At 39.1% G+C, this 25,366-nt stretch overlaps 1 long non-coding RNA gene across 1 annotated transcript in view; it reads right to left on the bottom strand.

The window, feature by feature from the left end:
- Positions 1-5,193: 5,193 nt before the first annotated feature.
- The window catches only part of LOC148188116 (uncharacterized), a 38,895-nt gene continuing 18,722 nt past the window's right edge, over positions 5,194-25,366 (bottom strand). Inside the window, exon 4 of the long non-coding RNA XR_015778192.1 lies at positions 5,194-5,685. This is a non-coding gene — a long non-coding RNA (uncharacterized LOC148188116). The remainder of the gene's footprint in view (positions 5,686-25,366) is intronic.

Genomic DNA, 25,366 nt, shown 5'->3' with positions numbered 1-25,366 from the left:
TGGATGACCCTTCAACCCCGCGCCAGTGGAAATATTCACAGTGCTGCCATGTCACGAGAAGCCAATCATCATCCCTCACCCTCATGCCGGTCACCCTTCAAGACTTCACAACTTGTTTAGGCTGAATTAGTGGGCTGGTTTTGACGTTTGTTGTGGTTTTAACCAGTTTGTGAGCTGCTGGCATTCACTGGATCGAGATTCATCGTGTTGGAATGGTTAGCCTGTAAACATGGTGAAGACTTGTGATTATCACTGATAGACTATAGATGATAAATCAGTTTATGAAATTACTGTTTCATGAAATCGTCAAATATGTCAGTTTATTTTATCAAGTGGATTTTATCTATTAGAATATGCATTCTATGTATTCTATCCTGATTTGATTTTATTTTTACATGCAGGTTTTATTATGTCTTGTTGCCTTTCATGTGTTTTAATGTGAAGCACACAGTACATTTAATTTCTTTCTTGTAAAGCACGTTCGGCTGCATTTCTTGTATGAAAGGTGATATACAAATAAAGTTTATTATTATTATTATTATTAATTGTATTTCTATTTGTTTTATATGATTATTATTATATTTTGATACGGATTTGTAAAATGTGTTGTCTTTTGTAGGTCATTATGTTTTGAAGTCATTATGTTAAGAATTAACATTTTTCTGTAAATAAACTAACAAAAATAAACCTTTTGGTGGCCTACACCATATAAACATGTAAAATACACCTTTAAATTAAATTCACCCATTTCTACTTTGCTACATATATATTTGGTTAATTAAGGATGATTAATTAGTGAACAAGAATATTAAGACATGTCCCAACACACACACAGACAAACAAACACACACACACACACACACACACACACACACACGGTCTCTGGGGAGCAGAGGTCAGTCACAGATGGGACACAGAGGACCAGGGCAGGGGGCAGGCCGGAAGATTGGAGGAAATAATTATCTCCATACATTTCAGTCCCTCATTTCCCTCGGGGAATGCATCACTCATGTTTCCAGCCTGCATTTTCCAAGCTCACATCAGCTTTAAAGCCTTTCTACCGCCAGCAATCTTGTCAAACTGAGATTCACCTTCATTTAAAAAGGACAAGTCACTCCTCAACTTTCCACATGTGCAGGTTATGTCACTACAAGCCTGAAACTCTATAACAGTCTTCAAGGACGCGCAGAACATCCTTTGTTTCAGCCTCCTTTGGTGGTGCATTGCACTCTGATGACTTCCAGGGTTACCTTGGTAACAGCAGGTTGTGCTGCGGAGTTCAGAGAAGGTGCGAATTGAGTTTGTTGATGCAACAGTTGCTAATGAGAAAATAAGTATGGGTGGATGGGTTTTCTTGTCAGAGAGCTTGAGCCTTGACATGCCATCATGGCATCCAGCACATACTATTACACACAGTTATGCTATGATTTCTCTTCCACTTCATTTATGCAGTCATTCAATTCATCAAATAGAATTCAGCGTAAACTGTGTGCTATTTTTATTGCAAGTTTTACTGAAAAGATACTTCCTTTTTCATTACCTCAACATAAAAAGGTGTCCATCCAATATGCATATCAAAAGGACGAACTGTGACTCTCTTAACCAAAAATATCAGCACCAAGGCCATTTAATGCCCCTTAAAATTAACAAAGCAATTCATCTTCCACGCCTTGAGCCCTTAACACTAACCCTCACAGAGAGCTATGCAATCACTATTTCAAAGAAAACTCTAACCATTCATTTTTATATAGCTGCTTACAACGTGCAATTTATCCTAGAGATATGTTTTACGGTCAAACTAACTTCTATGTTTTATAATTCAATGAAATGTAATCTTGTAATGATTACTGTGTGATGAAAATCCATTGTGTTTCTGTTCTCATAAAACTGACTTTTTAGACCACTGTGGGTTTGACAGGTTTGGTTATGCAACATCTGCTTCCTAGACTATATATCAAACAGTATAATGATGTCCGCCTCCTTAATTTCAAGCTGCCAAACTGTTTTTTTAGACTTCGAGTCTACACATCCAGATGCTATTTGCAAATTTGAATATATTTAAAAAAGTCTTGTTACTGTAAAATAAAGCGTCTGGGAATCAGTGATGACATCTCCTCAGTTCTTGCATGCCTTGTTGCACTGTATATAGAGCATGCTCCAGGAACAATAACAACAGTAACAACAATACTACCAGTTTGTTACGTTTTATTAGCAGTGCCTGGTCTAACAACCACTTTACACTGGGGGGTGTAACAATACAAGTATTCGTAACGAACTGTCACGGTACAGGCGGTCCAGTCTGGGTGGCGAGTGAATAGGATGTTTGAAGACTCTCGTTCAAATCACCTGCGTCGGATCAATTCAGCTTCCCCGTGAAATACAAAAAAGGGAGAAAGACAAGTGGACAAGACATAAGCAGTATGCCGACATTGTTCAGTGGCGATTAGCTATGCATCCGGCAGCACAACAAACTTGCACGCACATTTGAAAAAGCACCATACGAGTGTGAATATCACAGCTGCAAGGAAAAAACGAGTAGTACAAATGCTGCTCCAGAGAAGTATTTCATTAATTGGAGAGCTTAGTACTTTGCAGCAGCATTCTACTATATTTTATACATTTTATTTTGAATGTTTCATTTCATTTGAAACATTTGCTGAGTCAGCTGACAACTGTTTAACTATTATTGTTTAACTAAATAAACTAATGTCTTAATCAACAACGAGCAGTTTTTTTGCATTTTCCCAAACCACACAGTGACTACAAAGCCGGGGTACATACCGAACTGTGATTTTTGTGTAACATTACAGCCCTGCTTTACACTGATCCTTAGCATTAATGCACCACTTGACGGATGAACAGAGGCATCAGCTGCGCACAGTGATATCTGGTGCAGGAAACAGCGGTTTAGGACCAGGCCCAGTCAAACCAGCACAATAGTGGAAAACTCCAGAATAGAAATTATTGTTGATGAGGATTGGAAGGAAAACTTTTGCATGTCCAGAGAATCACTCATCTCTTCTGATGCGCTCCTTTATCCCTATATGATACTGAGGGGGCACAACAGTGATCAGATCTCCAGTAGGTGTTTTGAAAAGCTGACGTAGCTGGTACACTGAGGCAGACTGCAGTAAACAGCTAACACCAGCGAGCATTTGGAGCTCTTTTTGCACTCTGATTTGGACGGATTGTTTTTTTGGGGGTTTTTCAACGGAGGTTAGTTATCTATCTGGGGGTCTTTGGATACAATTTTTAGCACTTAATGATATATAAACTATATTCATTGCAAATAAAAACAACTATACAGGGGAAAAAATGGCACTAAGATCTTGATTTCAGGCTCCATAACACCCAAAACATGCAACAGTCCACTTGTCCATTATGTGATTTTGGGTAGCAACCTCAGTGCTGTGTTCAGTGTATTGTTGCATATTATTGTGGTGGTTTAAATGTTTTGTGGATCCACTGGAACCACTCCACCTTCTCCACAGTGACAGCTTGATGGGTGTAGTTTTATGACTGGATGGGATTTGCTTTACAGTTTATGTGCAGTGTCAGTGCGTGGAGAACAAGATGTAAAGTTGTGGTTCAAACACAAAACGACAACAAACAAGGATAGTTGGCTTATTGTTTACATTTAGTATTCGACAGAGTTCAGGAGCCGGGTCATCACGACATCACAACCCATTAACGCCAACATTAAACGTGGGTTTACCCCTTTGCTTTGGGCTACTGCTGCCTGCAGGGTGCATTTTTAATGAACTTACAATTTTCAAAGGGTAATTTTAATGCCTCGACACAGTGCCTCTCATAAAGATTAGAGCTCTGGAGAATACACTGCTCATTGAAATGCATAAAAAGCGAACTTTTACACAACTTCAGATGAATCCTTCCATCCTACTGCCACTTGCCATATGGAAACTCACAATTCTGAGCCTTTGTACAAGGGCTTCACAACAGTCCAGTGAAAAGGAAAGCTACCTTTTGCATTAGAAATGAAAGCTTTGGCATATTGCTTCACTCTGTCTGATGATTCTAGGCTACAATGCTGCTTTGAACCCCAGAGACATTAAATTATCATGTGACCACTTGCTCTCTCACAGGAATTGAAAAGAGACCAGTGACACATGCAACCGAGTGAGACAGAGCTCTTAGCAAGAATTAATCTTAATCCTTTATTTTAGAAAATATTAAAAAGAGCGTGATGAACTTGAATGATGCCACCACACAATGAATCAAGGCAACTACCAACCAGAAGTCTAAATCACTAGTTTAATCTGATATGATATATCGATTTTTTGGACAATGTTACAATATTTGCTGATACCACAAAGTCTGCCACAATCAGTTTCATTTAGATGCAATTCAGGGATCAGGGACAGATACAAGACAAAACCATGTGCCTATTTAACACAGTTAGTTACAAAAAGAAGCTGCCACTCCTTTTTTTTTTTTGCAATGAGCCATCAAAGATAAAATCGGCACATATATGTTAATAACTGTAACCGGCTGAGTGCATAAAAGTTTACTTTATATTGACTGACTCCACTAACACATATAAAACAGCACTGATAAGTTAGCTTTCAAGAAATGTGTTCATTTTAACCAAAACCAAAATCTTTTTCCTAAAACTGCAGGGCTCTCTGGCTTAATGCCCCTAAGGTAAAGCTCTCCCAACAACAATAAAACACAGATTAAAATTTAGCTGAAAAAAAAACTGTCAAGATAGTAGCCAAAATTTTTTTTTGCTAGACACCTATTATAATTATATTATAATTATTATATATAAAGTCTAGTGGCTCATGGACTTTCTACCCTCTACTCATAGCTTATCCCTTTGAAACCTGGATTGAAATCAGTTTCCTGCATTCACACATCTCTTAGAAGCTATTAACCCTTTTGAAAACTGAGCAAATTGGTTTGATTTCTGTTGGGGGAAAAAATGCAATAAGCTACCTTGCAATAAAAATCTCAGAGATTGCAAGAAATTAGTTAAAGGTTACAAGAAAATACTCAAAAATTTGTTTTAAGAAAATTAAAAAATTATCCCAAAAATTGGGAAAAAATGGGAGAATATCCAGAAAACTATATTTAGAATTTTATTAATTTCAGATTTTAAATTAGGTTACAGGGGGAAAAAAATTATATATATATAGCGAATACTTAAAAAAGCAGTATGTTTTTGTCTCATTTTCTTGTTTGTTTTTTTCCCTTTTGCTTTCTTTCAGGTAATTTTCTTGTTAATTTTTTACTTTTAATTTCAGCCTGCATGCACGTTTTTCAACCCAACATTGTTGAAACAGAGCAGAATCAATATATCTCTCAAAACCGATGGATCGTTACGCCTCTACAACCAATGAATTACATTTCTTATGTGCTGGTATGTGCTGAGAATTTTTCTGCACATGTGAAACCGTGACATCGAGACATTTTCTCGATAGGTACGTGAATCCGTAGCAGCTTGTCATTTCCTGATGGGTGACTAGATGTTCACAGTCTTCCTATCACTTGTATCTTCACTGTTAAGTGTTGCACAGCAGTTTATCGACTTGTGGGGGAATCTTTGGCATCTCTTCCGGCTGAATGTTGAACCTCTTGGTAACAGCAAGTGACAAGACATCTATCAGCCTGCAGCCAAAATTGTCTCATTTCTAAATGTGTGACTGATTTTTCTTCTATTTTTCTCTGAAAAGATAAATAGATAACTGTCAGCCGAGGAGCACAATCTCCCACCCTAGTGTTTGATCACAGGCTAACTGGGCAATTCAATAAAATATTTGCCCCAGCTGGAGTCTTGCCAGACTTTTGTATTAAAATGCAATCTGTCTGAGTCAGAGGTGTTGCTATCATTGCTGCCCCAATACTTTTCACATCTCTTCAGCCCATACAGCAAAACCAGCCCAGCTGGAAGGTACGAAACCATTGTTGGCAGCAGTGATCACCAGCTCAATGGAAAATTCGTTTTACATTAACATTTACCAGCCTTATTGAATGGATCGTCACTCGTCAGAAGGAAGGCAAACACAGAAATAATTGGTTAGGTTGGTTTAATAAAGTTTCTAAAAGTACAGCTTGGATCTGTTTTCACACTCTGGGGAAATATTCTCTCATTACGCTGGCTGTGGGGGAGGAGGGGAGCAGCAATAAGGTAGATTTCATCCGAGGCTCGGGAGAAAATGAAACCTTCCGATGACAGTAGAGCATGTAATGTTTTCATCTGGTTCCACCCATGGAGGAAAATTAAACGAAAATTACTGTTGCATGTTTGTTTGTTTTTTCTTTTACTCACTCTCTTAGTGATTTCTTCCATCACAACAGCGAGAATGAATGGTGATCTTCTGACTTCATCTTATTGTGTTGAACTTGTGCAAACTACCTGTTGAGCTTTGAAACTGAACTTCTAACATTACAGGCCATAATGCTCAATTTCAATCATTACCCCAGGTCCAATCTTTCTGCCTAAACTTTTAACATTTATATTTTAATTGAGGCATATCTGACAACAGTGTGAACAGACCTCTGCCTCACACAAAACCAATAAATATTGGCCCAAGTATATAAAGCCGATATAAAGAAGACCCTGTCTCTGCAGTAGAAAGATGCAAATACTTTTGAAATTGTTGCCAAATGACCAGAGAAAACGGAGAAAAAAGGTGCTTTTTTTCAAGAGGCAGAAAACCTACAACTACCAGAATGCTATGTGTGTGATGTAACGTGGAATGATCCATGTGAAACAATGGCAGACTGCCTGAACTCGTATTAACATTAAAATGTAAGCTAAAACATGTTTCTGAGAACATTTTAGGTGAGAAATATCCAACGCAGTAACATATTCGATAAGCGCCACTTAGTTTTATTGTTTGCTCTCCATTTTTTCAGTGAAACAGGACATTAAAATAAATCTATGAAAACATTTTAGGTGAGGAAAAGGCAGTGATAATCTTGATATATATTCGATCATCACTGCTTGGTTTTACCGTTGGCTGGATTTCAGTCTGCATTTGAGAGAGAGAGAAGGGCGAATGTGTCTCTTGATCAGCTGTACACTCTCTGGGTACGTGGTGGCGGCAGCTGGGTTGGCGGCTGTTGGCGGGCAGTACAAAAAAGCGAAAGTACAGCCTGTAGTTTGAGCAACAGCCCCAAGAGCCAACAAAACACAGCCAAATGAGGTAATTTACATCTCGTTTCGCTGGGAGGGGGAGCAGGAATATCTAGGCAGTGGTTAGATGGAGGAAAGTTTACCACTGTTCATCTACACATACTACCCGCATTATTTTGATACAAATATGGTTGAAAATTGTCAAAGTATCCCTTTAAAAGCTTTTTTTTTTTCATATTTTGTGCTTTATGTTAAGATTTAAACGTTTGTACATTTTGTCATCAGGAGGAGTTTTCAATCATGTGGTGGATTATTAAATAATGTAGCAATTTAATTTAAAATATACTAAAAATGTCATGAATATCAACAAATTTGATGTAAAACAACATTGCACTATTTTTGCAGCATTAAATAATGTAGTAATTTCACTCACAATCAATCAACAACAGCAGAGGGATTTCTTAATTCACGAGGCACAAGCTACATGTTTTATACTTCCTGTGAATACATTCAAATGTATTTCTTTCTTTGTATCTACACTGTGTTAACATCGTATTTTGAAAAGCAGACATCGTCATTGATTTGACCAATTGATTTGTCCAGATTACTGGAGATTACATTTTTAAAAGAATGGATGCAAAACTAACATGTTAAGGGTCATGGACTTCAAAAACGTTATCAAAGTAAATTTTCCATTTCGTGATGTTTCAGAGACCAGAGCGAGACAGTTCTTCTCGACTACATGACTTTGTCAGGATACAATGATTCAGTGTAGTACTGAGTCATCCTGACTGGAGAAGGGAAGGTCATTATACGACTGGTGAATCAGGTGAAATAATGACAAGATATCAGGGCAATAGACAGAGAGTTAAGCTGTGGTATTTCAAGAAATATTTTCCCAGATGAGATATATTGTCACTGCCAAAATGCTCAGGAATGAACAATATGCTCTTTGGGCACACTGAGAGCTTTGAATTTAGCTGCAGCTGCAAAACTTAGTGGATTAATCGATTGACAAAAATTGGCAACTGCTTTAGGATCATTTTAAAGCAAAAATACCAAACATTTGTTGGCTTCAGATTTTTTTATTTGGTGGTCTTTGTTATGTATGCTATGCGACTAAATATCTTTGGATTTGGCCTGTTGTTTGCATAAAACAAGAGCTATGAAGAAAACATCCCAGGATGGGGACATAACAGTTTTTTTGTCTTTGTTTTACATTTTAAAGACACATAGTTGAGACTGATATGACCGACAGCAGCTTTAGAGACTTCTCTGCTGTGATTGGATGTTTGTGTTCACATTGAGAGTGTGATTTTATTATTTTTTCAAACGTTATCCATCTCATTTAGTACTATGTAAATTAAAGGTTGACAGATGATAAGCCTGGCCAGCAATCAGGGCTGATATTTGGCATTTTGCTGACTTGTCATTTTATTTCAGCGATCGCCGATATTTCATTAAACAGTGCAAATGAAGTGTCAGCATGGGAGGAACTTTCACTTCAGGGAGCTATTTTTATGTATTAATTTCTTGTTTAAATTTGCCGTATATACTAAAGGTTTCAGTAATCATTTAACAAAACCAGAGTATTGTGTTAGAGTTTGTTATATTCCAAATTCTAAATACTGACGGAAAGATTTTCATTTTTATTGTAAATGCATATCAGTTCCAAATATCGGTTACCTTTATTATTGACTACTAATAATCTGTATCAGCCCTGTAAAAACAATATCGATCGACCCCCATGTACATTTTGTGAGTTTCAGCAAATTCGAAAAAGTTAACTTTCGGAGAAATTACCAACTACAGCTTTAAGCCATTACCATTTCAATTTAACCTGTTTTTCTTAAGTTGCAGTGAAAAAACAGCATCTCACTCAGCCCACAGGGCTTGTTATCTCAAGTAATACCTGCTTCCTTGCGTAAGAGTTTTATGGACTGCACACTGCACTGTGGTTTCTTGTGGACCGATTACAGGAAATATATAACTGATTTAGGTTTCAAACACCTTGGAGGAGAAATCAATTTCATACACATGTTCAATAAAATCAAATTTACTATTTTTCTTCCTTTGCAAAATTTTTCTTTCTCAGTCCGTAACCATTTGCATAATTCTATTCTGGCAGCACAGATCAAACCAATCCAGGGCGTCGTCACACGGCTTCCACTGGCGCCCAGCGTATCCAGCTGATCTCACAGAGAGGCTTTTTTTAAATACATACTTTGCATATCAATAAAGGCGTCCTCAAATTGAAATCCCTTTCTATTTTAGGAGATGGCTTTTTGATGGCTTTTCATTACAGCGATGTTGGCTATGGTGTCAAATGAAAATGTCATCACGGGCTCAGCAGAGGCTGTTCAGGGGGAGTTTCCTCCGACACAGACGCGTCCCTTTACAGTTTAACCTCCTTCGCCTGGTAGATGATGAATTATAGAGCCCAGCGGAGACAGGGCGCACCGTGATGGGAGGGTGAGTGAGCGTTTGACGAGGTGCCAGTCAGCCCGTTTGTGACAACCTTGCACGCTTCCCACGGTTTTACTCACAAGCCATAATCACTTTAAGTCAGAGGGTTACACTGGGGCTTGTCACATTTGTTTCTGACTGAAATGACACATTGTAATTTTTTTTTATTACTTGATTAATAAATTGGTGGACTGATAGAAAAGATCACTGACCCAACAGAAAACGAAATCAAATTGATCATTTAAACCTTTTAAACCTCACCTGCTCATCATTTTTTCCCATGTTTTCAAGAGAAATCAAACTATTTTTTTTTCAGTTTTCAGAGGTTTAAATGTTTGTGAAATGTGTCTGAACGCAGCAAAGGAAAACTGATGCCAATCCAGGTGTTCAAGGGTTAATCAATTAATTGATATGACTGCTTGTTACAGCCTTCATATTTTACTTGTATGTAATTTTTCCTTAATCCTTTGGTTTGTTCATGTGTTTTCACTTTACCTAATACCTGCTTCGCCCTCTCTTATTATACTTTGTGAAAAGCTGCTTTTATAAAAATATCTTGGCGCTCCAATGACTGTTTTGAATCTTTCCTCATTCACTATCTTTCTCTGAACACACTCCTGAACACAAAAATCCACTTTCCGTGTCTCCTGAGCTTCACATTAGCGGCATCTGAGTCGAGGTTAAGAGTCAAAACATTTCAGTGATTTCACCTGCGTCTCCGTGGTAACGCTTTTGCTATTACCTTGATATACACAGCTCCCAATTCCCATCCTGCTTAGTGCCAAATCTGTATCCTCCATGATACAATAGAGCCATTCCTCAGCCAACTGCCACGTTCAGACACTACCAGACAAAAAATATATAGTTTGTATATTCGCCTGATGAATCATTGCTTTGCCGTGTTTCTGTCATGATGAGCAGGAGGTCACGGCGATGTTGAATGGGAGAGCTACCAGAGCCGTTGTGCGCGCTGTAGAGATTTGAGCTGCAAAGGGAAAGTCGAGCAGTAACGAGCAACCTGTGGCGTCGAGGTGCATGAGGCTGCTTCTAGAGAGTCAATTCAGTAATGAGGTTTTATTCAGACAGCTGTGTCAGGAAAGCAGACCCTTCGTGCAGTCAAATATTTTTTCTGTCCAAATCTGTAAACTGCGTTTGTGTATTTGTATTTGTAATGGTGAATAGTCCTGGGAATGAGACGGAGAGGTGGGGGTGTAATGAAGAGGGAGCAAGGCGGGGGGCAGGAGTACACTGTGTGTGTGCGTGGGTGGTTGGCATTCAAAAGAGGAAGCGTGCAGTCGTTCCAATCACAGATTAATTAGATCATCATACTTCTCTTGGTCATCCACAGTATGCGTGTGACTGAAGTTAACTTCAGGGAGACACACACCAGACTCAAGACCAGTTCATTGGGGACAGGTTGTCCAACTGGGGACAAAAGCTGTGTCCCCAGTTCAAAAACAGCAGAATTTTGGGTGAGTCGTTCAGGGGTTAGGATACATTTTGGGTTAAGATTAGGAAAGTAGTGGTTAGAGTAAGTGTAGCCCTGGGATACTCAAATTGCTTTGTTTGGGGGCTATTTTTGCAAAATGATAGGAGGCCAGGGGCCAGTTGCAGCAGCTCCATACATGTTACTGCATTTTTAGGGATGTTTCTCAGGTTTTAGAGCATTTCTCGGATTTGATGACATTTCTCAGATTTTAGTTCTTAGGTTTTAGGACATTTCTAGGATTTTAGGACAGTAGGGGCTTAACTAGGACCTCTGTTAGGGGGTACTGGGGATCCTTCACTTGAACTTTTTTTGATAAACATTCTAGCACTTTATCTATAAAATTAGCTAGCTGTAATTAGCAGTAATCCAAAGGAGAAGAACAGTAACTCAAAATGATGTGATTGATATGGAGGTAAATTGCTGGACATAAACAGCTGTTTTAGCTTAAGTTACAGTTTGCAATAAGTTGACACATATGTTTACACACATATGTCACAGGGTTTTTTTTGGTTCTGTATAAAAAACAAATTCCTCAGAGTTCTCTGTGAAAAAGGGCTTATATCATTTCCCCAGAAGTGACTTGAGTGAATGGCTGTGTATGTCTGTGTGTATGTGTGTGTGTGTGTGTGTGTGTGTGTGTGTGTGTGTGTGTGTGTGTGTGTGTTGATCTAGTATTTCTGTAGCTGAGGTCAGGCGCTGGCTGGTGTGGTGCTAGTGTGCTAATGCAGAAGAGGCATTAACCCCAATCTTTCTGGATGAGAGACCGCGTGGCGAGCGTCCGTCCCCTGAGACTGGTGGCATGCTTCTGTCTGCCTGCCAATCTTATTTCCCGGATAGCTTGCACACTTATTTCATTTTGGCCTGTTTCACAGCCCCGTATTGATTTTTGAAACATCATGTCGGTGTGAGGATGAAGGGCCCTCTTTTGAACACAGCGCTCTGGAAAAAGCTTGTTGTGTGTGTCTGCCAGGGTTTGCTTTTATTGCTCTGTATTTAATTAAAATAAATTCCTTGTGAATCAAAAATTCCTGTGATCATGTTGTTTAATAAAATCATTAATAATCCTTTTTTTTATTTGAGTCTCATCACTCTGCTGGTTCTTGTTGCTTTACTCATGTAGTACCTGTTTGTTCTTTTTCTCTGCTTTCAAACTCTTTTAACTCTATTTGTCTAACCTTTCTCTTCCCAAGCTTTTATTTCCCCTGTTGCTTTTCATACCTCATGTGCTTGCTCTGTCTGGCTTTGTGTGTCGAAACCAGCGGATATGAGACGGCGGGCTGGGTATCGGAGACGTCGCTGTCTGTCTGTCAGTCCCTGTGGTACATTAGCCGTCCCTTACCATGTATTATTGATTCCCTCTCTCTAATCACTGTCTCCAGTGTTACAGATGAGCCTTTACTGCCAGCAGCGCCTGAACCTCCGAGGAGTTTCTGGCAGCCAAAGTCCTGGCTGAGGCACAACTCTGAAAGATACTGCGGTTTTCGACTTGCAACAACAAAAACAACAGGTGATGCATCTGAACTCTATTCTACAAACTTAATATTAAAGGAAAATTCCAGCATTTTCCAACCTGGGTCATACTCTCATAACTGTGGTCAATGGATTCAGGAAACATGACTCAAAATATAGAACTGGCCACCAGTCCGACATACCCAATACTGATTCATCATTGCTGCACAATAAGTTTTACATGGTTGTATTACTGGAGCTATTCAAAAATTGACTTGTTCACAAATGTCTAAATAACCAGGCTCCCAACTTTCTATTTTGGGGTGATCAATATTAGAGTGGAGTACCTTACAATTTCAACCAATACTGGTACTGGTACCAGTGCCTGGAACACGGAGCTCCTTGGCCAGCTTCCTGGACTCGGGGCGCTTCCACCTCCTGTCTGGAGCTGATCTAGGCAGCTCTGCAGAGCTCCGTTGCCAGCTTTGGAGCTCTGTGGTTGGCTGCCAGGCTCTGTGGCACTACACGGCTCTTCAGCCTCTCGTTACACTCGGCATTCTGATCCAGATGCGCTCTTAATACTGAAATCTGGCAACAATGGATTTAACATGAACAGCTGCTCTGTTGTCCCAACATTATTGGTCAGTAGTCTTAAAATACAGCACATGGTACCCAACCCTATAGCAATATATACTGTTCCAATGGATGAAAGCATCAAGAAGACTTATCCACTAATGTCAAAGTAACCAGAATCCTAAGGTTCTTAATGACATTGCGGCTTCTGGCTCAGCAACCAAAAATGCCGTCAGACACAATCAGACAGACGACTTTCTATGTTTTGAGGGATGAATATGTTTGAATATGTACCAATGATAATATTAGGGGTGTAATGATCCAAAGATCTGCATCGATATAGCAAAGAAATGAGCAGAGATCACGCATCATCGATGCAAATTGACAACACCGATTGAAGCTTAAGGAAAAAGATTATGGTCTGGATTAAAATGAAAACATTTTTTGCAGAAAGCATTTTCTGACAGAATGAACTATTTTCAATCATTAACATTTATTTATGTTGTTTTTAATTTTTTTGGCCAAAAGCAAAAAAAACCCCAAAAAAAACAGGGTGAACGTCTTCTGTAACCGACTGTGTTAAACGAGCATATAACATCGGCTCATATTGATCGTTGTCCCGAAATCAAATCGAAATTGTATCTTAGCAGACTTTGTGATAGTATCAATATAAAATCCTATCAAGATTAAACCAGTGTTTTACACCCCTATTAATACTCCTCCCCCACAGAAATCAAAACTGGACTTATCAGGATGTGCACCCTTTAAACTCAAATTACAACTTTTTGTAAAGAGAGGTTCAGCTGACATAAATAAGGTACTATTTCAGAACGTATAATGCTATTTTCACTGTAACGATGCACCTTATATCTTTCTGTATGCATTTTCTTGCCGGGTACTCTAAACTAGCTTTGGCCCATGCTATGTACTCATCCCTTTACACGTTACATTACACAGAGACATCTGTAATGAACCCATGATACCCATAAGAAGGCCGTGTGTGCTATACTTTGCCTGTGCATTTGACGGGGATAAAACGGATGTAGGAAGAGCTGTAAGATAAACCCCAGATTTTCGCTGCCCTTTCAACTATTCAGGCAGCGTTTGTTCTGCGATTCTAAGAGACAGATTCCACACAGCGGGAAATCAATTAGTCACACCAATATGGATCAGAGACCATTGGTGATCTGCATTTTTTACCCCCTCTTCTTCTCTTCACTCTGTGTCTCCCTGACGAACAGAGAATTCAGAGGGTTTTTTTTAAAGAGATGACTACTTTTGTGTGAATCCCTGCTGTGCGCTTTGGCACAGAGTGAAACACTGCAAACAACGGGGGTGTGCTGCATGTGGGAAGAGTGGGGACACTGAGGGAATATGTACAGTAAAAGGGAGTGGTGACTTACAAAATGGGTCAATTAACTCATTGCATTACAGGTTCCCTCTGATGTCATGCTGACATCATCATGCCCAGCCCCACCCGCCATACACTCAAAAAAAAAAAAAAAAGACATGTACATCACTCTGAGTCATGCTGCAGCATAAAGTTGTAGATCAATACTCTACTAATGTCTCACAATGACAGGCTCCTATCTGTAAATGGCATTATTTAGCTTCGTTATCTAAACGACAAAAAGAATTCACACTCTGCTGAAGTTCGAGGTGGAATGAAACTTGAGAAAGTGCGTCAGATTTTTTAAAAACCTGTGTCCTTTTCAAACAAACGCTGAGGCACGCAAGCCAAAGCTCAGGGTTACTTCTTTCTTCACACTTTTTTCACACAAAGCACAGACGGAGAAGTGTTTGTTCCCTCTGAACAACAAAAGGACAAAATCTGATAGAGGGTTACATCACTTACTTCAGATTCAGAGGAGTCCTTGACTAAATACGTTAGGATGGAGGCATGCGACTGATTGACAAAGGAGTGAATAGAAAGATAAAGAATTTTTTTAAATGAAAGGAGAGAGTTTAAAAAGGATGACATGCAGAAGGTGATGGAGATGTTGAAAAAATGTGTAAGAGACAAAAGAGATTTCATGTGAAAGGAGGAGAGCATCACCTCTCCTCTGTGTGAAAAGATGAACTTGATAAACTAAGCGAACATCGTTACGACTACACAGAGTGGTAGAGTAATAGCTGTGTTTGTCTGTTTCCAACTTATAATGAGTGTTATGAAAAGTGTTTTTTTTCCCTAATGTATCTTACTCACACTCTATATTGAAAGAGCAACTAGTCGCTGTTTTTATTTCTCCTGTACATACTGGCTCTAAAGTACTCACATCACTATAATGGAAGACAAATCAAATGGGTATCATACATAATTTAAGTCTTTTTAGTATTACAATTTTTCCCATACAGTGTTTCCTTGCTGAGCTGCAGCAGAGGGAAAGCAGGGAAGCAGCTAATGACTATTTCCATTACTGATTAATATGCCAATTCTTTTTTATCCATCAATTAATCTACAAAACAATGTTTTAATCAGCTTAAAAATCAAGATTAAAGCGGATATATTGGTAGAAAAGGAATGCTATATGAGAATGTGTTCTGTAGTTCATAATCACCTGAAAATAAGAAAAATAAGAAAATAAAATGTGGGGGTTTTTTAAGCCACTGATATGAGCACTAAACACGGACTGAAGCACAGATTTGTAACATGACACTACTTTCTTCACTGTTTCTACTGATTTAAATCAGCAGATCTCTTTATTTTCAAGGGGAAGAGACTCTGCAGATAATTCTGTTCTCTGTATAAACCTGAGCGATAAACACGGAGTACACGCTCCGCACATGGGAGACGTCTCAGCTGGTTGCCATCTGCAATCCTAAATGCTAGATACTTCTATATTCTTCACAGCATTTCTACAATCATTAACTTTCCTATTGTAACTTCTGCCATACTTTGTCTCTTGAGAGATCTTGTCCAGTACAAAATTCGTGTTGAAATAATGCAGATCATACAGGGTGATGCGTGTGTATGTCTAATATAATATTTGTTGAGCTCTGTGGTGTCTACTTCATAGCGCCAACTGAAGATCTGTGTTAAATTAAAACACTGTTCTGTTAGAATCAAATTAATTAAATAAGATCAATGTTTAAAACTTTGTAGCTTTTATTTTTTTTACTATCCCAAGTTTATGCACTTTTATTTGACTGCAAATAAATTAAAACTGAAAGGGAGCTGCAAATATGGTGCGCCAATCTTTTTTCTGACTGTGGCCTTCAGCAGCCGTCACATGGACATTCCCCAGCAAATCCACTTCGGCTACCGTGGGGAAAAATACTGCCTTTAATAGAGCAGAATAAATCCAAACGCAGCGAAGACACGTCAGCTATGCTGCAGATAATTCACTCAAATATCACAGTCACAAATTCATGTCTCGAGGCGTACAATCTCTTGTTATGAAATATTATGTATAGCCTTGATAAGCATCAGTTGACCATCAGTACATGATGAAAGCTTGACACAGCCACTAAGTGAAGCTGGGTGAGCAAGAGCTCAGCAGTTTAGATGTAATTTTGATACAAAGTAGCAAGGAGACACATAAATGCTCTGAGTAAGAGTCACAGAAGCCATGTTGAGTTTTCAATAAAGTCAATATTACGGTAGAAATGATTATATAAAAGGGCTATGTGTGTCACAATCATGTTAAGCCAATATACAATAGCTCACTCTTGCAAACACTCAAGTTTGCTCTGAGCTAAAAGAAAACCACACCAAAAAATGGCAACAACTGGATTTAAAAGTACAACACCTATGGGAAATATATCAGTATCATACCAATATCATGATATGAGAATTGATCATTTTAAAATTTGGACATCCCAGTATCTGAAATATTCTTTTCTTGGTTTTAAAGGCTGCATTACAGTAAGGTGATGTAGTTTTCCAAACTCCTCTGTTAAAGCTGTTCTAATATTTCCCTAACCACATGCACATTATATCCTCATTACTGATGATTTATCAAAAATCTCATTATGTAAATATTTCATGAAAGCACCAAAAAAATATTTATGTTATGTTAAGTTTTTGGTATGTCTTTGTCCATGTATGTGCTGTACCAAGAGCCTCTCTGATATGATTCATGTTGTCGTTAAACTTAAATATTCGGGTAAAATCAACTGCAATTAATCGATATTATATAATTATTCATCAAAATGAAGATGGGGCAAGAGTACAAGATTTTTCCACGTCAGTACAAGCACTATGACGCAAATAATAAATATTAAAGCATAATGCAATAACCCAAAGAAAAATAAGCTCAGCCGGTCCACAGCAGGAGGTCAGTGTTAACTCATAACACTTTTGCAAATGCTGCAGGTCTCATAGCCAGCACATAAAGGCACAACAGAAAATTAGCAACAACTGATTTAAACGTATAAACCCAATTCATACATGAGCAGTAAAAGTACAGAAACAGATGGATGCAAACAATATGAAAGCATAAGATGCAATAACCACAAGAAAAATAAGCGTGGCCAGTCCAAACATTAAAAATGAGTTTTTAAAGACAGTATATTTACAGTTTCTTTAACACAAACCAAGATGTCACAATTAGCAAACCAATGCAAAATCTGTACATAGCTAGCACATACATGCACCATAACCAGCAGGATGCAAACCCCCAGACCCCAAAAAACAAAGCCAACAACTGATTTAAATAAACTGCACCAAATTCAAAACATGGGCATTAAAAGTATATAAACAGAATGATGCAAATAAGCAAACTGAAAGCCTTAAATGCAACAAACAAAGGAAAAAATAGCTTACACAGTGCAAACTAGCTATAAAAGAATGTATATATCTATACATTATTTGGTCAAAACCAAGATGTCACTATTAGCTAAAACCAATGCAAATACACAGCTAGCACCTAAATGCACAACAGAAATTAGCAGTTAGCCAACACCAAAACCCGAAAAACAATGACAAGAGCTGGATTCAAATGAACTACCCCAATTCAAACATGAGCATTTAAAGTATATGTTTATGCAGTATGATGCAAATATGAAAGCATAAATACAACAAAACAAACTCAGACAGTCCAAACCAGGCTATTAACAGTTAGCTTATACCAATGCAAATGCGGCACATAGCTAATATTAGCATATAACAGCATTTACAAACAGTGGCAAAATAGATTAGCCGCTAACGTTAGCAAACACCAAAACATAAACCACCAGCAAAAAAGACAGCAGCACGCGAATCTCAGCCAACAAACATATTACAAAACACAGCCAAGATATCAATCACAGCATGGTGTTAGCATAACCTTCAAACACTTACCTTAACCAGGTGATGTACAGAAATAATCCGGACCGTTTGGAAGAAGTTAGCAAGGTCCAAAGCGACGTTATAATGGGAAAAACCCCGGTTTGATGTTAATCCGCACGATTATTCCTCAATAAAGCGTCCCAAAGCGACCCGATTGCACTTCCGGGTGGTTAGCTTGTTTATGAACAGCTACATTAGCTACAGCGGTGTTTTCAAACAGCAAAGTTGTGTCAGAGTCGGGTCACAACCTGCAGAGAGCAGGGGGCTATTGCGCAAAAGTAACATTTAAGGATAAGGGAAAAACGAGGCTTGACCTCCACTCATCTGTCCCTGCTGGTTTTATCCGTTGCATGTTTAACAAATCCAGGATGAGAAGGTGGGACTATGTAAAACCAGGTGAGAGTGTCCTGGATCAATGCGCGTTCACGGCTGTCACGTGTTGATCGCGGATCCTCGTGGTGCAGAGGTGGAGAAAATGCGTGTTTTCAGCGCGTGAGCAGCAGTTTGTAAATATATATGCGGGTAAAGTATATAATGTGGAAAAGGGGAAATATGGACGTTATGATCAAACAGAGAAAAAAACAGTAAAGAAGACAGTGGTCTGACTTAATGCATGAGTAATGAGACAGATATGTCTGTGTGCACTGAATAATTAGGGATAGTTCAATACAGCAGTTTATAATATTGTTTTCTGACCGCGGGCCTTCGTTAATGCGGTCTTTGTCTCTTTAGATTAAAATTTACATTAATCCCTCATTACCTTTGACTTCAGCTGCAATGACACGTTGTAATAACCACACAAGGAGATACTTGTTATTTTTACAAATCAGTTAGACACTTTGCCTTAAAAGTTAGTAGTGGACATTAATAATTAATTAAATGTAATATGAAGACTTAATACTAACACTTATAAAGGTAAGGCGTATTTAGCAGATACTTTTATCCTCATCCACAACGCCACACAGACCATCTGAGGGAGGGTGAAATTCTGATCACTGACTTCATTGAAAGCAGCTTTACAACTGCATTAGCAATTTCTAATCATCTCAACAAATGTAAGAATAAGAATAATGTAGAATATACATATATTACATATTCACTGAACTTCTGACAGTAACATGATCGGGGGACAGGTGGTATTGTGGACACAAGTGCTGATTTTAGCCCTGGTTTAAATCTCCTCTCAGCTTACATTACCTTTATGTCACCTTGATTATAATTTCTGGGACCTGTATTTGCCTAATTGGTTTAGTTAAAATAGATAAAAACATCTTGACCAAAATGTCATGAACTTTCACCAACCAAAACATTTTGAGTTTTTGTTGACTAAAACTAGACTAAAACCTGGTGCCTGGTGCTATTTATTGTTGTATGTTGTACTGTTGTACTGTGCTTGTTTTAATGTCTTGTTGTTGTATGTTGACCATGGTGGAAAATGAGTTTCCCCTTTGGAGATTAATAAAATTAACCTTACCCAAACCAGAGTGAAGTTAACTTTAGCGTTGGCCTACAGAAAAACATATTCCCTGGAGCACTAATGCATATTATAGTAACAATGTCAATATTGCCCAAATGTGAACAACATTTTTAAAGATTTAAAGCTGTAAATGAAACAAGGATTTTATAAATATATATATTCAGAACAGGATTAATTTGAATATTTTATAAGAAAATGTTGTGTGTAGAGCAGGAATAGCAATATTAAAGCAGCCAAATCAATGTATAGACTCAATATAAATTGTCAATGGTGATTGCATTTAGACCTCAAAAATCCCCAAAGTGATGTTCATTTGTGGAGATTATCTTGCTGAACAAAACATGTAAGTATCATAAACATTTCTTTGCCACAGATCTTATTTTCTGCTATAATCCAAAATCCAATGGAAAAATCCCAAAGACTTTTTGATGAGGGAACCAGGGCAATGCTAACTTTCGCCTCAGCCTATACAGAAAAAAGTTATCGATTTAGGAACTCTTTTAATGTGAAGAAATGACAGTGAAACCCAAGTCTCTGGTGCTCAAGTGATGACCAACAATATCACCCTTCATGCCTCTCTGGACACTGACTTATACCAACAAGGTGAATACCACTGAACGCCACAGGAGATCCCTCCTCCCACCAGCTATGAGTCTGTTCTTTCTCAGTGCTGGGCACTTAATTGGGAATTATTTAAGAGTCGTTATCATGCACAATATTTTATCTTAGATATGAAGATACTTTTAACACCACTGAATGAGTCAGTTTGACCAAGACAGTCCAGAATTAGACTGGCTGAGGGGTAAAAATGGATTATAATCATTACTCACTTTCACTATCACAACGGTTAATTCACACACCGCCATTCATTAATTTAATTACTCTATGGCCGAATGGGCACGACCCATCTCAGGTGCCCTCAGCGTTTCTTATTATAGTGCGTGGGGGGTCTTGTGGATTCAGCTCATCTGTTGTATTTGCACAGTAGCTCACAGAGACCTCTCAGCCCCGACGCAATCTCACCTCATTAACATTTTAGGTGACGAGTCTGTCACGGCCTTAATTAACAATTCATGAGCACGGCTTATAGCTATATTAACATTTTACAACCAATAAATCAGCTCTGGTAATCTGCCATGTGTGTGTGTCTGCATGCACGGGCCCATGTGTTTGTGCATGTGTGAGAGATTGGAGGGGGAGACTGTGAGTGTGTGGGTGGGTGTGTTATTTGTGTACATCCACAACAGGCAACTATATCTCTGCCTTTGTCTCCAAGTCTGTCTCCCCGTCTGTCTCTGACCATGACATTTGTTTGAACTTTCTCTTAATCTTATGTTCTGATCATGACAGTCTACTGAATCGTACCCGTTGTGCTTTCCTTTCTTCAGCAAAACAAGCAAAAATCCAACCTACAACCTGATCCAGACGAGGTCATTCACAGTGTTACGCCAATTAATGAACTAAAAAAGATAAATCCGACTAAGCAAGTGTCACCCATAATGGAAAGATTGAGTAATTAGGGTGCTATTTTCAATCTTTTACAAAGCGACGATGCCAGTCTGTCAGGACTTTTTTTTGTGTGAAAATGAACAAGAAGGGAAAAAAGACAAGAACTCTGAGATAATGGTAGAAGACAATCTGGTAGAGTGAATTCTCTGAGGTATCATCATTTCTGTTGCTCTTACACCTAACACAAAGCCTCAGAGAGCGGGTGTAACAGCATGAAACGAGACCAAGGAGTCTTTAGCTGCTTCATCAGTGCTATGAAATGTGTCTGTGTATGTTCATATATTAAGGCATCTCAAAGGAACATCCAGCATCTTCGCACCAGGAGTGATCAGGAGTCATTTTTGACTGCATTTCAGCTCAAAAATATGCGATCAAAAACATCACGTCTCATGCTCTCTGTTTCAGTGTGTGGAGCTGAAGGAGAGAAACTGAATCCCACCGCAGCAACCTTAGGCAGATCCTTTGACCCCACTTTGAAAACTCCCTGTGTGGGCAGTGTGTGCATCCCCCCACTGAGTCACCCGGCGTAAGTGCAGCGGTATCATGCGCGTGGTGCTGCTTGCCAAATGAAAGCGATCTCTTGCAGCACTTCTCACTCTCCTGGGTGACACAAAAAGCCAGTTATACAATGGCACATTTACTGTAAGGAAGCCACAATGCCCACAAAAATCCACACCTACGTGGACAGATAGCGCCAGCTGAATTTAATTTGATGATAAAGAGCGCTCTGGGGATGACATTTTTCTATGGGCCAACCTGGAAGCTAATGTCACCCTGATTTCCTAATCAAAAAGACTATGTTATTTTTCCAATGGATTTTGGATTATAGCTCAAAATAAGCTCGATGGTAAACGATCTTTTATGATACTGACATGTTTTGTTCAGCAAGATAATCTTCACAAATGAATCACACTATCAGGATTTTTGAAGCCTAAATGCAATCGCCAGAAGTAAAAAGTTATTGCTAGGCTAAACAAACTGCATTCACATCTCCACCACTACAACACGTGTGCGGCGTGGTTTGGTGTTATGACATCCTGTTATATCCTCCAGCCACGGTTAGCAACTGCCTTTTTTAAGCTTTAACGTTTGTGGGTGGAGTATTTATTGATTTACTTTATGTCGTAGAACAAATTGTGCAAGTCTCTGAAGATCGTGTTAACCATAGCCCTCATTTAAGGCTTCTTACCAAAAACCCATTCAAAAAGCCCATTGACTTTGAGACAAGGGAACCGGAGATGCTAAAATGGTAACAGATTTCTGGGCTTTAGGACTCCTTATGAAGCCATGCATTCCAGGACATTCTGTATGCAGCGTAATGGCTCTACAGGTCCTTTCAAAGAAAAGAAACTGCTTTGTGTTGCCTGAGTCACAGCCTTGAACACCCCCCAAAAGGTGCACCTGCACATTCATTTTAAGTTAACATAAAGCTTGAGGTCATTGCTTCAGTGGCATTGCATCTAAAGGATTCATTCAAAGGCAGTCTTGGTGAGGGGCGGCCTTGCAAAGCACGTGTCTCAATGACAAATGCATTGTATGCTGCAAAGGACCCACCCCGGTTCAATGCAGGCTATTCCAATTTCAATCAGTCGTCCAACTTCTGCAAAGTCGAAAAATAAGAAATCGATCCAAGAGAGGTGAAGTGAGGAAATGTCCCCTGGATTTATAAGCGAAATCATGGGGAGTTTTTTGTCTTAAACTGAAAGATATGGCGGAGTATTTTCCCCTCGGTCATGACTCATCTTACCTCCCATTCTGCATGAATATTAGGGTGTATATGAAGTTAATGACTATTTTAAGCTTGAGCTGGACACACATTGCTTGATAATGTCATAGAAAATAAGTACAGTAAGCACAGAGCAAGGGCCTTTTAAAAAATACATATCCTTCTGCAATTGAGGCTGTATAAAGGCTTTTTCTGTGCCTGTGATACAAAATTATCACCTGATGAAAAAAATCTCTAAATATTAACTGTTATGGTATCAGATAACAAAAGACTTAAATAGGCTGCTGATTTTGACTGAAATATAACATGATTCCTTTAAAATAGACAATATTCAGCATGCACAACACGGATAACTGACATGATCATGGCATGGCAAGGTGACAGAGCTGGAGAAACCCAGGTGCTCGCACTGCCTCAGTAATGAAATGTCCTTTTCTCACTCCTGCACTTTTGAAAAAAGGAATTGCCATGACTACAAGAAAGAGTTTTTGCTTTCTTTACTGCTGCTGTGCTGCCCTCTTCTGGTGACTAAACAAACAGCCACAAATCACATAAACTCCATTAACAACCTATTTTTTTCCCTTGTCTGCAGCAGATGTCGAGGGTTCGACAAATGTGTAATTAGGGTTAATGCACAGGTTAGAATTATGCGTAAATACTAGAAAGAGAGAGGAAATGAACAAAAGCAAATCAATAAAATTGTCGATAATCTCATTAAAAGCATCACGTGGGTGGAGGTATGGATTGCATTAACAACGTGTCAGGTTCCCCTGATGTGCGTGTTGATAAAACACTTGAAAATCAAATCCCTGCAGACATCATTCACTTACATAACTGATCCGAGCATCTCTCACTTGGCTGGCCCGGCGGCGCTCGCTGCCTGATGAAATAGTGCAATCTTATTTTGGGAAGGGTTATCTCTGGTCTGAAAGCAGTTTAGGAAAAAAAGAGCTTGTTCAATGTTGAAAGGGAGTGCTGTAGTGGAGGGTTTACAGGGTATAAAGGGTATACTCATCTCTTTCTCTGGTTGTTTTCAGAATCAATCAGCCAAAAAGATATTGGGATTTGTACCGATCAACCAAAACATTAAAACTACTGACAGATGAAGCGAATAACATTGATCATCTCTTAATAATGTCATTTTCTGGCATTCACGTGGATGCCACTTGACATGCACCGCACAGGCCAAGTACCCCCCTTCAAATGACTCTTCCTGACGGCAGCGGCACCCTTAGCAGGACAAAGCACAATGCCACACGCCTAATACTCCTCAGGAATGCTCCAACAAGGGTGACAAAGAGCTCAAGGCCTAAACTTGGTCTCCGAGTTGACCAGATTTCAGTCTGATTGATTATTTTTTGGGATGTGCTGGTGCCTCATTTCAGAAAGACTCAAAAGATTCACCGCCAAAACCCTGGTGCAGAACAACCCCCAAAGGTCCTGTGTCCATGCCTCAACTGGTCAGAGCAATGTCCAATCCCGTGCAGCGTGGCTCATTGTCCTGCAGGGGGGCCACTTCCATGAGTGCCGTTCCCGTGAGGGGGTGTACTTGGTCTGCAGCAGATTTTAGGTGGGTGGTGCGTGTCCAGTGGCATCAACAACAATGCCCGGTTTCCCTGCAGAACATTGCATTGTAACAATGATCAATGCTATTCACTTGGTTTTAATATTTTGGCTGATCAGCATATAAGAGTGTAAACCCACTTTCTTCCATCTGCCACTACACCACTGTTGAGAGGGTTCTTCTTTTTGGAAGACGGTCCACATGTAGGTTTAAACATCGCTTCCTCCCATAATGCTCTACAGCACAGATACTCAACTTGCTTCGCTTGGCAGCCACTTTCGCAAAATGAGAGGAGGCTAGAAGCAAGTCGCAGCAGCATCCTCATACATGTGTCTCTACGATTTCAGGACATTTCTCTGATTTTGGGACATTTCCAGGATTTTAGGACATTGCTTGTAATTTTAGTCCATTTCCAGGATTTTAGGATGTTTCTGAGATTTTAGGCAGTCTCTAGGATTTCAGGTCATTTCTAGGATTTGGGGACATTGGATTTTGAGGCATTTTTTGGATTTTAAATTGGGCGTCATTGCTCTACAGTATTCCTCTGAATCATTACTCCACATCTAGAACTTGAATTCTCCCCGTCTTTAAGTCTCCCTTGTCTCTCCTTCTGTCTCCCTCTTTGTTTTTCTTTCCTCCCCCATATTCATGTTTTTATGTTCACTGATCTATCTGATCGGCAAAGAGTCATACAGTATGCCCCATGACAGCACCCTGGGAAACTGGGGGGAATTGCTTAAGGCCA

The sequence above is a fragment of the Plectropomus leopardus genome, chromosome 12, assembly GCF_026936395.1.
Source record: "Plectropomus leopardus strain MGB_pleo_1.0 chromosome 12, ASM2693639v1, whole genome shotgun sequence".
NCBI lineage: Eukaryota > Metazoa > Chordata > Actinopteri > Perciformes > Serranidae > Plectropomus > Plectropomus leopardus.
Note: the sequence above shows the minus strand (reverse complement) of the source record. Positions and strands in the feature narration are given on the sequence as shown.